Source organism: Anomaloglossus baeobatrachus, chromosome 3, assembly GCF_048569485.1.
Source record: "Anomaloglossus baeobatrachus isolate aAnoBae1 chromosome 3, aAnoBae1.hap1, whole genome shotgun sequence".
NCBI lineage: Eukaryota > Metazoa > Chordata > Amphibia > Anura > Aromobatidae > Anomaloglossus > Anomaloglossus baeobatrachus.
This window is the reverse complement of record NC_134355.1, coordinates 202,732,163-202,750,636: the sequence shown is the minus strand read 5'-3', so window position 1 is coordinate 202,750,636 and position 18,474 is coordinate 202,732,163. Positions and strand designations below refer to the sequence as shown.

The window sequence follows — 18,474 nt, the reverse complement described above, 5'->3', positions numbered from 1 at the left end:
GTAAAAATTACATCTATACGATTGGATCTTTTTTTTGTTTAGGATCCCAATATATGAGTCCCTGGCTCTCCTTATGTTAAGGATATATGGCATCTAACCATGTGCAATGAGCCATTATAGGATGTACATATTTGTTAGGTTTTCTCTTGTAGACACATATGCTGGATATTATTGAGAAATATATCCCTTACCACACTGATATAAAAAAATTGTTTAAAAGAACAGAGAGTCCTCAGTGGTTGATACCTTTTAATGGCTAACTGAAAAGATGGTAATAATTGCAAGCTTTCGAGACTACTCAGGTCTCTTCATCAGGCATGGTATAACACAAAATCTGAAGAGTCACGTATTTATACACAACAGGACTGTTGTGTATAAATACGTGACTCTTCAGATTTTGTGTTATACCATGCCTGATGAAGAGACCTGAGTAGTCTCGAAAGCTTGCAATTATTACCATCTTTTCAGTTAGCCATTAAAAGGTATCAACCACTGAGGACTCTCTGTTCTTTTAAACAATTTTTTTATCTCTACTGGCTAACACGGTACAAAGATATATTTTACTTGTATCACACTGATATAGGCATAACTTTATACATGTAGTCTCCTTTGAACCATGTGCCATATAATAAAGGTGTATATATAGTGTGCTGATATGGGCATGTATACATGGCTAACTATGTGTCTTTTTGGGAGACTATATGTATGATTAGAGGCTGCATTTTCAATAGGCTATGTTATTGGTGGTTACAACTATATAATCCCGCTGTATAAATATGATATATATATGATGCATAATTTGTCTCCACATAATCACTTGTGACAACACTTGATAATAAAAATTCACTATTTGTACAACTTTGATCTTTATCTTTATTGGGCTTTGATCGTTTGTTCTCCTTTTTGTTCTTGTATCTAACGATATATAGCTGGGATCACGGATTCCGTGATGCACATCCACCATCGTTAGCGGCATCGTTGCGTGTGACAGCAAGGAACGACTGGTAATGATGGAAAATACTCACCTTATCGTCCATCGTTGACACGTCGTTCCTTTTAAAAAAATCGTTGATTGTTGAGCACGCAGGTTGTTCGTCATTCCCGAGGCAGCACACATTGCTATGTGTGACTCCTTGGGAGCAACAAAGTACAGCTTACCTGCGGCCGCCGGCAATGAGGAAGGAAGGAGATGGGCGGGATGTTACGTCCCGCTCATCTCCGCCCCTCCGCTTCTATTGGGCGGCCGCTTAGTGATGCCGCTGTGACGCCAAATGAACCGCCCCGTTAGAAGGGAGGCGGTTCGCCGGACACAGAGACGTCGCTAGGCAGGTAAGTACATGTGATGGCTCCTAACGATTTTGTGCGCCACGGGCAGCGATTTGCCCGTGATGCACAAACGACGGGGTCGGGTACGCTTGCTAGCGATATCGCAAACGATATCGCTGTGTTTAACACCCCCTTAAGCCTTCAATACCTTGTCATTTCTAATGTGTTGACACATAAAAGAGGAGGACGACCGACAGGCTTTAGTATAACAACATGTACCCATCTCACAGGGCCAATGATTTGAAATTATTCATGAAATATTTAGTTAAAGCAAACAAAAACATAAGACTACTCTACTTTTTAATTTAGACATTCATTTTAACTAAATAAGTGTCTGTGATATTCTTGCCTTGACATGTGTCAAACACACCTGCATTAATTACACTGAGGGCAATGTTGGCACTAGAGGCGACAATGTCGGTATCTTTGGATGGCGCAGTTACTGGCCAGTTAAGTATGCTGGTATGGATGAGACTCTCAAAGCTGGACAGCCAGGGAGTAAGTATTTGTCTAAAGACAAGGTGCTCAGCAGATGCTAATAGCTCCTAGCTTTCGCCTATTGTGTTTTGTTCTGCTATACAAATCTGGTGCAATTTCTCATGTTTGTATCCTAATACTGACCTGGCTTCACCCTGACCTCATCTGTACTATAATCATTCCTCACTTGACCTTGGTTTGATAATTTTTCCTTTTGACTGCTTTGGTACCTAACACCAGCAGTAATGCTGACCTTGGTTTAGTCTTCTGATTATCTACCTGGTTTTGTCAGTACAGCTACAGATCTGGCTAGTTCAAATACCCCTGATGCATGTTTGTTCTCTGGTCAGCAGCTACTGAGTGGACACAACTCAGGAGGACCTGTTGTAACTGGAGATTCGCATATAGGTGATAAATAGGGAAAGCCAGGTTTCCATTGGGGCCTGCTAGAGAAAGTGACTAGCACAAAGTCTGTTGAAGGTTGCCATTTTGAGTCACTAGCCACATTACAGTGCCTCACATTAATGTTACTGCTTGTAATGTGAAGTACACATGGATGCTTATGTGAGGTACGTGTCTTATATTAATAGTGATGAGCAAGCATTCATAACAAGCAGTTGGATGCGCGGATGGTGTGACTAAAGTACTGAGTATAATAGAAGTCGATGGGGAACTAGAGAATTTTTCCAAAATATTTCCAAGAAGACTTCTGTTATACTTGGGTACTCATGTCACGCCCATCCGAGCATCCAACTACTCGTTACGAGTATTGAGCACCCGAGTATGGTAGTGCTCACTCATCACTAATAATTCACACTTTTCAAAAAATTAAAAAGGTACTTAAATCTACTGTGAGTTACATGGGATTCTAATGTAAATTACATATAGATACTTATTAAAATGTTCCAACTGATTTGCTGTGAATGAAATTTGAGTCGAAGTCTATGAATTTCACAGTTCTTGGCAAATTCAAACTATTTGCAATACGATTTGTGCAACTTGCCAAAACTTGACCAACACCATTTTACATATTGCACAAGATTACATCAGTAAAGGAAAGCTACCATGACCTCTGGTAAGGTAAAGTAGGCTACCCCACAATGCCTTGAAGCTATTACATAACATGGCACAGTGCAGTCAATCAGAAGGGTCTATCAAAGCTTTAATAAAAGCTGGGAATGTAGTGGTCATATCAAGGGGATTTCACAATAATAAGAGTACGTCAAAGCTCAAAGTTTAGCATTGGAGACAAGAAGAGAAAACAATAAATCATTGGACAAATACTCCATACAGTAATGTATTAAACAACTGCAGGAATGAAGGACATGAGTATAGTAATCTGCAAATAAAAAAGATTCAATTGGTAAAAGGAAAAAGAGATTTCACACTGCTTATCTATGAACTACAACAATATTTATGGCCACAACAGTTTGCCCCCTTGGCATAGTGATAGTTCTGCTTCACATAACTTGTTTTTTTTTTTTTCTTACTGCACTATTCTATGTCCTGTTGTGTATAAATATGTGACTCTTCAGATTTTGTGTTATACCATGCCTGACGAAGAGACCTGAGTAGTCTCGAAAGCTTGCAATTATTACCATCTTTTCAGTTGGCCATTGATATAGAAGGGTTAAATAGTTTCTCTATTTCTTTAGTAAAGATATTTTATTTCATTAGTAAGTAGTTCATAGTCATAGAGCCTTCGGAATAAGAGACAAGATCAAGGATTATTATTGTCTCTAAATGTTCTTCTTATCTTCTTCTTATCTCATATGCATGACTCTACATTTTTGTTTTGCTAAAACTTAAAGGTCATATGAGCAACTTGTGAAGTCCAGCTAGAAGCTTTTTTTTTGCAATATCACATTGATCTGTAAATGGTATAAATAAACTGTACTTTGGTTAAATAAACAGAAAAATTGATCATGCCCACATGGATGCAGGTCTTTTTCTCCGAGCGCTCGATCTTGATTAGGTCTGAAGAGGCCTAATTCAGAGGACCTCACTGGTGATCCCATAAGCTGACTTGTGACAAAACAGAACAGCTACAACAGTTTTTGGCGCCCAATGTGGGGCCGTGGCCAACCAACCTATTCGGAAGAAGTTTTGGGGACTCTTGAGACAGTGAAATTTCAGCTGCAGCAAGGTGAGAAGCTTTATTTTTACACTTTATTTCACTCTCTCTGATTTCCCGAATATTCTGGGTAAGGCTGTACACACGGTTCAAGAACTCTGGCATCACCAGTGAGTATTGTTTTTTCATGCATGTCTGAATGAGAGTTGAAATATAGAGTAATAAGATAATCTGTTGTCCGTCCATTAACTGATTGCATAGATTGCATAGCACAGAATTTGGGACAGTCTCTGTATAATTGCATTTGCTGTGTTGCTGTGTTTTGCTTTGGCCATCTTTGCATCTTTGATGGGCAATACACTGGTCTAGGGATATGTGTTCATAAGTGGTTTCATATTAATGCCTAGATAAAGTAGGCAGGCAATAGGTTGTTGTATATTGATGAGAAGCCTCTGAATAACAAAGTGACAAGTAATTGAGATAAGAGACTTGGTGAAATAATATGTATGTATAAGTCTAATGGTTATAGGTCATACTGTGGACTGTGAAAAGATGTTCCGGTTGTGAAATGTCACAGGGCATAGCCATATAGAGTATTTGAGTGGATACCTGACATATGTACTTTTTCCCATCAGTGTCAAGAGCGGTTTAGATAATTTTATTTGCATGTGAGGTTAACCCTTGGAAGGTGTATTGTTACATATGTTTCTGGAATCAATGAATGAGTAAGACAAGTGGTCTTGGGATCTGTCCTTATAGTGAGATATTGTGTGTTTCTTCCCCTCAAAATGGGGATGAAGGTTTTATAGCAAAGTAGAATATTAGTACTGTGAAGGTAAATAAGTAGTCTCAATTTTCTGCTGGGATTGTGTATTATACCAGTGGGTATTAGGATTGTGTTTTGGAAAGCTGAATCTGGACGAGATAAGACTCTTGCTAAACAAACTGTGCGCTGCTGACATTCTGTTGGGAGGGGTCAAGTGAACAGCTGCGCGATTTTCTGCCCTCTGTGAGAAGTCAGCTCTGAGGATTGTTTTGGTTTAACTCTAGTTTACGTTCGTTGCTGGAATACTTTGTAAAGGACCAGCATGGAGTACCCAACTGCACATCAGGTCTAAGTGGGTTAGAGAGCATTGTGGCCTTCCCACTTACATGGAGGTGGTCTAGAAGGTGAGAGGACTATCACATCTGGTCCTTCCTGCTTTAGTCATCTGGTCTATTGGGTGAGTGGTGTTTTTTAACCCTTCCCAATACGCCCTACAAGTGTAGCAGGTGAGAGTGAATGCTGATTTAGCCTTCCTGCTACCACTTGAGAGCCCATTCTGACTTGCCAGGAGAAGTGTGGCCTGTTAACAAGGTTCAGGGACACTGAGGGCATTTGCAGAAAGGTGGGCTGTGTGGGAATAAGTTGAAGCCATGGGCAACTTGTTCAGTGTGCAGTGTGGGGCTCCAGCAGGATCCAAAACAGCCAAACAGATAGTGCAAGAAAGGAAAGTCAAGGAAGCAGTGAAAAATGTCAGACCAATACTCAGAAAGGCAGACATGCCAGAGTGTGGGTGTTTGGATGTTGAGAAATGGCACAGATTCAAGGAAGAGGTGCAGCATTGTGGATGTAAAGAAATAACAGTGGTATGTATTATTATATTATTGTTATGTAAAGTGTATTATAAATGTTTTAATGCACCAAGAGCAAAAACTGTAACTGCTATCGTCCCACCTTCACATGATCAGAAACCCAGACCAGATGAATGGACTTGTAAACATTGTAGTCAGAAAAACCCAGACTGGAGAAGTACTTGTGCTACGTGTAATGTTACTCACCCTAAGCAGATTGCACTAAATCCTGTTCGAACCAGATCACATGTGATGACAGAGGACGCTGACACTGAGACAGAGGTAGTGAAGGAATTGCGTTTTGGGGAGGAAGCTGGACATTACTCTGATGGTGAGGAAAGAAAAGAGTTATCTGACCCTGAAGACCAACCTTTCCCTCTTTCCCTGACTGACGTAATACAGCAGGAAGGGGAGAGTATAGAGACGTACTTTTGGAGGTTACAGCTGAAGTGGGCAGACGTGGGGTACAAAGTCAGAACCTCCCTTAATGACAAAATACTGATGAGTATATTCGTTAACGGTATGAATAAGGTTTTACGAGAAGCAGTACAGAGAGCCAGACCTGAGTGGAGAAACATGGACCCAACAGACCTTCTGCAAGTAGCTAAGGGGGTTGAACTGACAAAATGCAAGCGACCAGTTATGTATGCTAGAGCACAAGGAAAACAGTGGAAGCAGAAAGGGAGGGCACCAGGTGACCGAGCGACCGTACAGTGCTGGAATTGTGGACAGAATGGACATTACGCCAGACAGTGCAAAAACCCCAAATAGGAGAGGGAGCAGACTGACTCTCCTCCTTCCTTCCCTCCTCCTTTGCCTCTGGCCTAGGAAACTGGAGACCATGAAGGGACTGGAGGGATTGGTGTTTGAAATTCCCTTGATAAAACAGTATCCCTTAAGCCCAGCCAAATCAATGGCCCTGACCAGAGAATATGTGCAAGCAGGGGCTCTAGTACAAAGGTCCTCCCCCTGTAACACTCCCTTGTATCCAATCAAGAAAAAAAGGGCCCAAAGGTTCCCCTGACACGTACAGAATGATGCATGATTTGAGAGCTGTCAATGCTGTCACTGAGAGTGGAACATCTATTGTTCCAAACCCACATACCTTACTGTCACAAATCCCAGGGACCTCCAAATGTTTTACAGTAATTGACTGGGCAAATGCATTTTTCTCTGTGCCTCTACACCCTGACTGTCAGTATCTTTTTGCCTTCACGCATGAGGGGAAACAGTACATGTGGACAGTCCTCCCGCAAGGAGGAATGAATTCACCTACCATTTATTCTACAGCTATGGCAGGAATTTTGGAGCAGTGGCAACCGCCTCATCCACAGGTTACGCTATTGCAGTACGTGGATGACCTTTTGCTCTGCTGTCCAGACCAGACGTCCTGCAAGGAAGCCACAATTTCTTTGCTGTGTTTTCTGGCAGAGAATGGTTGCAAAGTTTCACGTGAAAAATTACAGTACTGTAAGCAAAAGGTAACATTTTTGGGTCACTGTATCTCTGAAGGTACGAGACACCTGACTGAGGAGAGAAAACAAGCAGTCCAAAATCTCTCCCTACCCAGGTCCCACCGGCAACTGCGCACCTTTTTGGGCTTAATGTCATACTGCAGGCCTTGGATAAGGTCTGCCTCGCAAATGATGCAACCCCTCTATGATTGTCTGTCATCTGACCCCTTTGACCTCACTCAGGAAGCTATTGATTCCTTTCATTCCCTTAAACTACTCATTGTATCTGCCCCGGCCCTGGGTATTCCAAATTACGATCAACCATTTTTCTTGTTTTGCACAGAACAGGGAGGGCATGCGACAGCCGTCCCCACACAGCAACATGGTGACAAACAAAGACCAATAGCTTACTACTCAGCGCGATTGGACCCAGTTGTCAGAGGGTCTCCCACGTGTGTCCGTGCTGTAGCGGCTGCTGCAGTACTGCTAGGGAAAGCTTGTGAGATCACACTGACATTTCCCTTAACAATTTACTCCCCGCATGACATTCATGCTATACTTGTGCAAGTCCAACCGAAACACCTGTCTATGGCCAGACAGCTCAGACTTGAATGTGCCCTTCTGATTCCTGAGTATGTCACCCTCAAGAGGTGTAATGTTCTGAATCCAGCCACCCTTTTGCCAGTAGATTCAGAAAAGGGGGAATTGGTGACAATGGTAGCAAGTGAGGATGAATACTTTGACATGACGCACGAGCATGACTGCATAGAGCTGATGAGTCAGGAGACAGCAGGTTTTCCACATGTCTATGATACACCTATTACTAATGCAGATTTTGAGTTTTTTTGTAGATGGCTCCAGATACCACCTGGATGGGAGATTCTACACTGGATATGCAGTAGTATCCTCACATGAGGTAATCCGAGCTGAACCACTCCCGCCGCACATGTCCGCGCAGGAGGCGGAGCTAACAGCGCTCATTGAGGCGTGTAGAGCGGGATCAGGTAGGAAAATTAATGTTTATTCAGACTCAAATTATGGATTTGGGATCTGTCATGATTTTGGCCCTATCTGGAGAAGTAGAGCTTTTCTTACGTCAGCTGGTAAGCCTATTAAAAAATGCAGAATTGGTAAAATGGTTAATGGAGGCACTAATGTTACCAGTCCAGGTTGGCATCATTAAGGTGAAAGCACACACAAAAGGTGACTCACTGGAGGTAGCGGGCAATAGAAGGGCGGATGCGGCTGCGAAAGCAGCGGCAAAGAGGCCTAGGGATCAGAGGATAGTGGCAGGGAGCCAGCAAGTCCCAGCCACAGTAAGTCTGGATGTCCTGAAATCCCTCCAGCATCAGGCTGCCCAAACAGAGAAGGAACACTGGGGAAAATGGGAGCTGGGCTGAACTCAAATGGAGTATGGGAAAGTAAGGATAAGTTGTGTTTACCAAGGTCCCTGTTCCCTATGATGGCACAAGCAACACATGGCCCCAGTCACGCCTCAAAAAGTCACATGTGTAACCAGGTGAATGCCTTCTGGATCGCTCCTGGCTTCAGTTACGTAGCCTCCAAACACGTACAATCCTGCATTATCTGCGCACAACACAACCCAGGTAAAACAGTAAAAATCCCTAAGAAAGCAACAATCCTGCATTATCTGCGCACAACACAACCCAGGTAAAACAGTAAAAATCCCTAAGAAAGCAACACCCAGACCGCTCTACCGTGTCAACGACTGCAAATAGACTACATACAACTACCCAAGGTAGGAGTGTATGAATACGTCCTGGTATGTGTAGATTTCTTCTCAGGATGGGTTGAGGCCTATCCAGTAAAATGTGCAAATGCTAAAACAACTGCAGAAAAACTGATGAAGGAACTAGTCTGTAGGTATGGCATCCCAGAAGCCATAGAAAGTGACAGGGGTACACACTTCACTGGAGAAATAATGAGGGACATTATGCAGGCCCTGGGAATAGAGCAGGCATTCCATACCTCTTATCCACAGAGCAGTGGAAAAGGAGAGAGATTAAACGGGACACTAAAACTAAAAATTCAAAAGGCTATGGCAGAGACAGGAAAGAATTGGGTAGAGTGCGTATCCCTGGCACTCTTTTCAGTCAGACACACTCCAAATAGAAAGACAGGCTTGTCTCCTTTTGAAGTCCTGTTTGGTAGTGCCCCAAAAACAGGTCTCTACTTTCCACAAGTGTTACAGATGCAACACGGCACTATGACAGCCTATGTCCAGGCCTTACAGGAAAGACTTAATGTGGTGCATAAACATGTCTTTTCATCCATTCCAGATCCCAATGCAAGTGCAGATGTGCATCAGCTGAATCCAGGTGATTGGGTGGTCGTGCGCAGACACGTGAGAAGGGCCTAGATCCACGCTCTGATGGCCCATTCCAAGTCCAGATGACCACATCCACCTCAGTGAAACTTGAGGGAAAGCCCACCTGGATCCACGCCAGTCACTGTAAAAAGGTCACTCCACCGGCAGAATGACAGTTTTGCTAATTATCCTGCTAGGTGTAGCAGGGTTGCTGCACCAAACAAAGACACTGAGCGAACTTTTAAATACGGACTGGGATAATAAACTCATTCGCCACCATATTTCTCTTACTGAGGACATGGAAGGAGAAAAGCCAAAAGACTGTTGGATCTGCACGCACAGTTTTATTTTCTTCAAAGACTATGCCTTATTTAGCCTTACCTCTGGAACCACAGGAGGTGTTGATATCAGACTGTATGTACAATGAAACCTGGACTCTATCGATATTCTGGTGAAAAGATGTATTTGCCACCTTGACTATAGCTGGAAAGGTCACTAATCCCTGTTTCCAGCTAAATATCACTCAGCCTAGGGGACAGTCGTGGTGGATGGAATACAATCCGGACATTGAGGGTGTAGTTACCAAACTAAAGACTAAGATCCCTCATTCAGGCCCCATTACCTACGATGGATTATGGTTCAGTCTTCAATATAATGATGTTGCTATCTGTGGAAAAGACAATGATTTTTTCCGTGTGTTTGTGTCTATGTGTGTATCTACATACATAGTCACCAGTTTTTGTCTGTTCTCCTATTATATGTATATATGTATATATATGGATGATTCCAGCAAAGACTCCTGGTGGGGAAATACATTTTCTTTTATGAATCCAGCTAATTGGTTTAAGGGCCTAGCAGGTTGGGTTTCTGGCATTATACAATCCTGTATGCAAATATTGTTATTCTGTCTATTGCTTTATATAGCTGTAAAAGCATTGATATATGCGTTAGCTAAACTATTGAATAATGTATGTTCTAAGAGTTTCAGTATTGAACCCTCTGTAGTTTACTACGGACCCCAAATGGCCTCTACTGACGGGAAGTAGGTGTCCACACTGAGGGTGGATGGGTGAAGTGGTAGGGAGACCCCTCATGGGTACTAGGCCCATGAGCCAGCAGCTCCTGTTTGGACGCCTACTGACCCTGTAGTGAAGGTTATACCATTTACAAAAGGGGGAAATTGATATAGAAGGGTTAAATAGTTTCTCTATTTCTTTAGTAAAGATATTTTATTTCATTAGTAAGTAGTTCATAGTCATAGAGCCTTCGGAATAAGAGACAAGATCAAGGATTATTATTGTCTCTAAATGTTCTTCTTATCTTCTTCTTATCTCATATGCATGACTCTACATTTTTGTTTTGCTAAAACTTAAAGGTCATATGAGCAACTTGTGAAGTCCAGCTAGAAGCTTTTTTTTTGCAATATCACATTGATCTGCAAATGGTATAAATAAACTGTACTTTGGTTAAATAAACAGAAAAATTGATCATGCCCACATGGATGCAGGTCTTTTTCTCCGAGCGCTCGATCTTGATTAGGTCTGAAGAGGCCTAATTCAGAGGACCTCACTGGTGATCCCATAAGCTGACTTGTGACAAAACAGAACAGCTACAACAGCCATTAAAAGGTATCAACTACTGAGGACTCTCAGTTCTTTTAAACAAACTTTTTTTTTTTTATCTCTACTGGCTAACACGGTACAAAGATGTATTTTAAGTAATTGTAGACAGCACTGACTCTCACCAAAGGACGTCTGTTAGTTAAGATGAGGGACTGTCTTTAATATGCAAATAGGAGAGTGCACCAAGACATCGGCCGCGCCAGGGGGGACAGAACCGTCTGCATATATAACATAAAATATTAAGTTAAAACTGTATATGCCAGTGTGACGTCCCCTGTATAAATGTGTCTACAGAATATTTGTCATTTTGGGAGTAAATGATTTCTTTAAAATGTCATCGTTCTTAGCAACACATTGTCCTGCGACTCCCAAGACTTCCCTCTCGTCTGGTCTTTTGCAGCACATACTGAAACGGTGCCCGTACAGGGAATCTGTCACCAGGTTTTTGCTTCCTCATCTGAGAGCAGCATAATGTAGAGACAGAGACCCTGATTCTAGTGATGTGTCACTTACTGCGCTGTCTACTGTCTCCTCTGCTGCAGATCTAGCAGTTATACAGAGCTCATGAATATGCTCGACTACCTGCTGCACGCCAAGTAGTGCTGTAATGATAAGCTACTGCTGATTAAATTGTGATTTTATCAAAACTACACTAATCAGATCAGAAAGTGACAAATCGCTGGAATCAGGATCTCTGCCCCTACATTATGCTGCTCTCAGATTAGGTGGCAAAAACCTGGTGACAGATTCTCATTAAGACAAACTGTGTCAATGTAATGCTCATCACTAAAGAGTAACCACCATAAGTAAGCCCTAGGCTGTGCCCAAGAATAAATAATTGCCCATCACTGAGCTCACAGCACAAAAAATGACACCACACCGTGTCACTTACAGTATACAACCTCCACATTATTCTCTCCTATAACATATTCCCACTACACTGTCTGTAGTGAAATATGACAGTCACCATGCCCCCTCAAATGAAAACCCCCACTGTCCTCCCCACAATGAATTATACCATCCACACCTTCCTCAAATATGAACTATGTCCTTCACTGTCCCCATCTCTCCATGCAGCCCCCACTTCACTGCCACCCTCATGCTGTCCCACTCTATAATGAGCCTTATGCTTTGCATTCTGCAGGCTCCTAACTGAGCGCTCCCCATGCTGCCCCTTTCTCCATATCAAGCCCCCGCCATACCGAGCCCCCCATGCTGCCCCTTCTCTATATCAAGCCCCTCCATACCAAGCCCCCCCATGCTGACCCTTCTCCATATCAAGCCCCTGCCATACCGAGCCCCCCCATGCTGCCCCTTCTCCATATCAAGCCCCTCCATACCAAGCCCCCTCATGCTGCCCCTTCTCCATATCAAGTCCCCGCCATACTGAGCCCCCCATGCTGCCCCTTCTCCATATCAAGCCCCCGCCATACCGAGCCCCCTCCATACTGCCCCTTCTTCACATCAAGCCCCCCCATGCTGACCCTTCTCCATATCAACCCCCGCCATACCGAGCCCCCCATGCTGCCCCTTCTCCATATCATGCCCCCGCCATACCAAGCCCCCCACATGCTGCCCCTTCTCCATATCAATCCCCCTCCATACCGAGCCCCCCCATGCTGCCCCTTCTCTATATCAAGCCCCTCCATACCAAGCCCCCCCATGCTGCCCCTTCTCCATATCAAGCCCCTCCATACCAAGCCCCACCATGCTGCCCCTTCTCCATACCATGCCCTTCCAATGTTATTCCTTTTCAATAACGTGCCCCCTCAGGCTACCCATGTCCATAGAGTCCCCCCATGTTACCCTATTCTCCATACCATGCCTCCCATTCTCCATACTGCAACCCCCATTTGCTATACTGATTACCACTCTCATTTTCCCTCCCCCCATTGTCCATAATGTGCACCCCCATTGTGCTCCATCCCCCAGGCTGCGCACCCCCATCATGCTCCATCCCCCAGGCTGTGCACCCCCATCATGCACCATCCCCCAGGCTGCACACCCCCATCGTGCTCAATCCCCCAGGCTGCACACCCCCCATCATGCTCCATCCCCCAGGCTGTGCACCCCTATCGTGCTCCATCCCCCAGGCTGGGCACCCTCATCATCCTCCATCCCCCAGGCTGCGCACCCCCATCGTGCTCCATCCCCTATGCTGCGAACCCCCATCGTGCTCCATCCCCCAGGCTGTGCACCCCTATCGTGCTCCATCCCTCAGGCTGCGCACCCCCATCATGCGCCATCCCCCAGGCTGCGCACCCCCATCGTGCTCCATCCCCCAGGCTGCGCACACCCATCGTGCTCCATCCTCCAGGCTGTGTACTCCCATCGTGCTCCATCCCCCAGGCTGCGCACTTCCATCGTGCTCCATCCCCTATGCTACGCACCTCCATCGTGCTCCATCCCCCAGGCTCCATCCCCCATGCGCCATCCATCCCCACCATCATGCTCCATCCCCCAATCCCCCGGTTGCTTGTTCGGCGTGGTCTTCGGTTGTAAAGCACTTACCTACTCCAGGCTGCATCTCCCGTTCTGGGCGGTGGTGGCGGGACTTTACATCTTCCTCTGCGGCGGCATCTCCCGTTTTCAGAAGCGGCGGTGGTGTCGGGACCTCCCATACTCCGCGGCGGCTCCATCACTTCCCGTCCTCCTCTGCTGCCTCACGCTGCTGTGACCTCTGCACAATGAGCGCACGTCAGCATGTCAGGGAGCTGATTGCAACACTTCTGACCCCGGAAGTGTCGGCGCGCGCCGCTCACTGCTTCATTTATATTCGCGTGTCTTATAGACGCGAATATAAATGAAAGTGGAGCCCCCCTCCCTCCTCCAAAAAGACGTCGGATTTAAAAAAAAAAATTTTTTCTTGTTTTGGTCTTGGCGCCGCCCCAGGCACGTGCCCTCCAGTGCCTAGTGGCAAACACGGCCCTGCTCACACACAGTGGGGAAAATAAGTATTTGATACACTGATGATTTTGCAATTTTTCCCACTTACAAAGAATGGATGAGTCTGTAATTTTAATAGTAGGTATACTTCAATTGTGACATTGTGACAGAATAAAAAAATCCCATTGTATGATTTTTAAATAATTTTTTGGCTTTTTATTGCATGAATAAAGTATTTGATCACATACCAACCAACAACAATTCTGGCTTTCACAGACCTATAATTTTTTTCTTTAAGAAGCCCTCCTACTCCACACTCATTACTTGCATCTATTTGAACTTGTTACCTGTATAAAAAATATCAACTGTCTACACACTCAATCTGTCATGATTTACTCCTGGCTCAGCTGCAGCTGAGCCCTTGTTTAGTTTCACACCTGATACAGGTCACGTTAGGGGTTAATCCTTCCTGCCTTGTTCTGGAGGTCAGGCTGCTTTATTAGGACACTATTTCTCTGGGACTACGCCAGTGATATTTCTGGCTCTGCTGTCTTCTGCTCGTGAGTGACATGTTGTCTGCCCTGCCCCCCTCCTGACCTCCGTTTTCACCTGACCTGTTGTTAACCCTCTCTTTTCTCTGTTTCCGTCTTGTCAGTGTCTCTCCCGCTGTCTCCCTTCAGATCCCTGCTCGTCTGTCTCCCTGTTCGTTCCTCATCTGTTTACCTTTATTCCGTTCTTATCTTCTTCCCATTCTCACCTCTCTTCACAGCCGCCGGCAGGCGGGTCTATATCGTGCGGTAAAATAAATAAATAAAAAAAAAAACTTAAAAAAAAAAAACTGCGGCTCCCCCCAATTTTGATACCAGCCAGGATAAAACCACACGGCTGGAGGCTGGTATTGTCAGGATGGGGAGCGCCACGTTATGGGGTGCCCACCACCCTAACAATATCAGCCAGCAGCCGCCCGGAATTGCCGCATCCATTAGATGCGACAGTCCTGGGACTCTACCCGGCTCAACCCGAATTGCCCTATGCAGTGGCAATCGGGGCAATAAGGGGTTAATCATGGCAGGCGTCTCCCTGAGATACCTTCCATGATTAACCTGTAAGTGAAAGTAAATAAACACACAACGAAAAATACTTTATTTGGAATAAAAGACAAAAAAACACCCTCTTTCACCATTTTATTAAAATCCCCAAATACCCCCCCAGGTACGACGCAAGCCACAGAGGTCCCACGATGCTATCAGCTCTGCTACATGAAGCTGACAAGAGCGGCAGTAGAACACAAGCACACTGTGTCAGATCCACGCAGCAACTGAAGTGAGCCGCGCTGTCAGCGGGGACGTCACTGAGGTAATGCCTGCGTGTGCGGTGATGATTGGGGTGATAGTGCCGGTGTTTGTGCATTGATGATGCATGCGGTAGTGCCTGCGTGTGTGCGATGATGAGTGCGGTAGTGCCGGTGTTTTTCCCTTCCATCCATCCATCCATCCATCCATCTCTCCATCTATTCATCCCTCCCTTCATCCCTTTCTTCATCCCTCCATCCCTCCCTCTATCCATCCCTCCCTCCATCACTCCCTTCATCCCTCCCTCCATCCCTCCCTCCATCCATCCATTCATCCCTCCATCCATCCCTCTATCCCCTCCATCCATCCCTCTATCCATCCCTCTAACCCTCCATTCCTCCATCCATCCCTCCATACATCCATTCATCCCTCCCGCCATCCCTCTATCCCTCCATCTATTCCTCTATCCATCCATCCCTCCATCGCTCCATCAATCCCTCCCTCCATCCATCCATCCATTTATTTCTACATCCATCCTTGTAGCTGAATAATCTACTTCTGGATTCGCTACTGCAATACAGAGGTCAAGATTACCAAATCTTCCTATGCTTTTCATTATAGACAGTGGCTCAATGGGTAGAGCTACTGCCTAAGGAAAATTAGTTCACGAGTTTGAGTCCTGGTAAAGAATTTAATTTATTTATAATTTTAAATTATAATTAATATTTATTTATAATTATAGTTTAATTTATTTATGCACTGAGGGGAGGAGTCGGACATCAGCTGTGAGCTGCCGGACACACATCTAAAATCGGAGAAGTTCACGGAATAAGGCTGCATTGCTCTCTCCTCTCTCTCTTCTTTATCTCTTCTCTCTCTCTCTCTCTCTCTCCTATCTCTCTTCGCTCTCTCCTCTCTCTTCTCTCTCGCTCTCCTCTCTCTCTTTCTTTCTCTCAATTCTCTCCTCTCTCTCTCTTCTCTCCCTGCTCTCTCTCTTCTCTCTCTCCTCTCTCTCACTCTTCTCTCTCTCCTATCTCTCTTCGCTCTCTCCTCTCTCTTTCTCTCTCTCAATTCTCTCTTCTCTCTCTCTTCTCTCCCTGCTCTCTCTCTTCTCTCTCTCCTCTCTCTCTCCTCTCGCAGACCTGGCGATGATCAGCTGATGCGGTCACCTGATGGAATCAGTTGACACTATAAGTCAAGCGGTGAGGCCGGCTTTTTACCGCCCGGTCGGCTAAACTATAAGCTGATGCTGTCGGACAGGAGTCTGCACAGAAGTGTGTAGTTTTTGGGTTTTTTTTTTCTTTTGCACAGATGCATCAGCTGATTGTAAAAAAGCCGTTTATACAATCAGCTGCTGTGTCATGTGATTCAGGCCCTTGAACCTGACATATCATCTGATCGTTTTGCCTTCCAGCAAACCGATCAGATGATATTGGATCCGGATTGGACAGCGCGGGACCCTTGACCAAGGATTACTGCAGAGGGGGGTTATTTACTTCAATACAGATGGAGTCACTAATTGTGTTGTGTTTTATTTCTAATAAAAATATTTTTGTGTGTGTTGTGATTTTTTTTATCTGTACTAGAAATTCATGGTGGCCATGTCTAATATTGGCGTGACACCATGAATTTCAGGCTTAGGGCCAGTTGATAATATACAGTTAGTTCTAACCCCATTATTACCCAGCGAGCCACCCGTCACCAGGGCAGCTGAAAGAGTTGGATACAGCGCCAGAAGATGGCGCTTCTATGAAAGCGCCATTTTCTGGGGCGGCTGCGGACTGCAATTCGCAGCAGGGGTGCCCAGAAAGCTTGGGCACCCTGCGCTGCGGATTCTAATCCCCAGCTGCCTAGTTGCACCTGGCTGGACACAAAAATTGGACGAAGCGCACATCATTTTTTTTTTTTAAATTATTTCATGAAATTCGTGAAATAATTAAAAAAAAAGGGCTTCCCTATATTTTTGGTTCCCAGCCGGGTACAAATAAGCAGCTGGGGGTTGGGGGCAGCCGGTAGCTGCCTGCTGTACCTGGCTAGCATACAAAAATATGGCGAAGCCCACGTAATTTTTTTGGGGGGGGGCAAAAAACTCCTGCATACAGTCCTGGATGGAGTATGCTGAGCCTTGTAGTTCTGCAGCTGCGGTCTGTCTGTATGGAGGAGAGGAAACAGCAGCTGCAGAATTACAAGGCTCAGCATCCTCTATCCAGGACTGTATGCTGAAGGGAGAGGCAGGGGGAGCAGAACTGCAAGGCTCAGCATACTTCATCCACTAGTGTATGCAGGAGTTTTTTGCCCACCAAAAAAATGACGTGGGCTTTGCCATATTTTTGTATGCTAGCCAGGTACAGCAGGCAGGTACGGCTGCCCCCAACCCCCAGCTGCCGATTTGTACCCGGCTGAGAACTAAAAATATAGGGAAGCCCTTTTTTTAATTATTTCATGAATTTCATGAATAAAAAAAAAAACAAAAAAAAAAACGACATGGGATTTGCCCCATTTTTGTGTCAAGCCAGGTACAACTAGGCAGCTGGGGACTGGAATCCCAGCACAGGTTGGCCCAAGGTTTATGGGTCCCTCTGCTGAGAATTGCAGTCTGCAGCCACCCCAGAAAATGGCGCTTTCATAGAAGCGCCATCATCTGGCGCTATATCCAACTCTTCCAGCTGCCCTGGTGACGGATGGCTTGCTGGGTAATAATGGGTTAATACTAGCTTTGTTTTACAAGCTAGTATTAAGCTAGAGATTCTTAATGTCAGGCAAGTTTGACCCGGCCATTAAGAATCTCCAATAAAGGGTTAAAAAAAAGACACCACACAGAGAAAAAATACTTTAATAGAAATAAATACACAGACACACTTAGAGACTCCATGTTTATTACTCCCTCTCACCCCTCCACGATCCTGGTCTTCTGTCTGCTTTTTCCTTCAACCCATGCAGCTTTGCTACATCAGACAGCACTGCATGGGAGGATGACGCTGCTGCTCCCGTGCTGTCTAATCACTCAGTGAGTGAGCAGAGGCTGCGGGTTGTAAGCGGTGACGTCACCGCTGCCACCATTGAAATACTAATCTAACAGGCGGGTTAGTATAGCAACGGTGATCTCCAATCACGTGATTCCCGGTGCCGCTATTCATTGGCTGTGGCATCCAGTCCTTGCATGTGGACTGACTCTGGAAAGAGCGCCCACATGCACGGACAGGGAGTCGACCATGTGCCAAAGCATCTCGCCGGTACACCCTCATGCTGTCCCCACTCTATAATGAGCCTTATGCTTTGCATTCTGCAGGCTCCTAACTGAGCGCTCCCCATGCTGCCCCTTTCTCCATATCAAGCCCCCGCCATACCGAGTCCCCCATGCTGCCCCTTCTCTATATCAAGCCCCTCCATACCAAGCCCC

General features: G+C 45.2%; 1 protein-coding gene across 1 annotated transcript in view; it reads right to left on the bottom strand.

The window, feature by feature from the left end:
- LOC142296283 (dihydroxyacetone phosphate acyltransferase-like) overlaps window positions 1-18,474 on the bottom strand; it is a 318,344-nt gene that overhangs the window by 48,294 nt on the left and 251,576 nt on the right.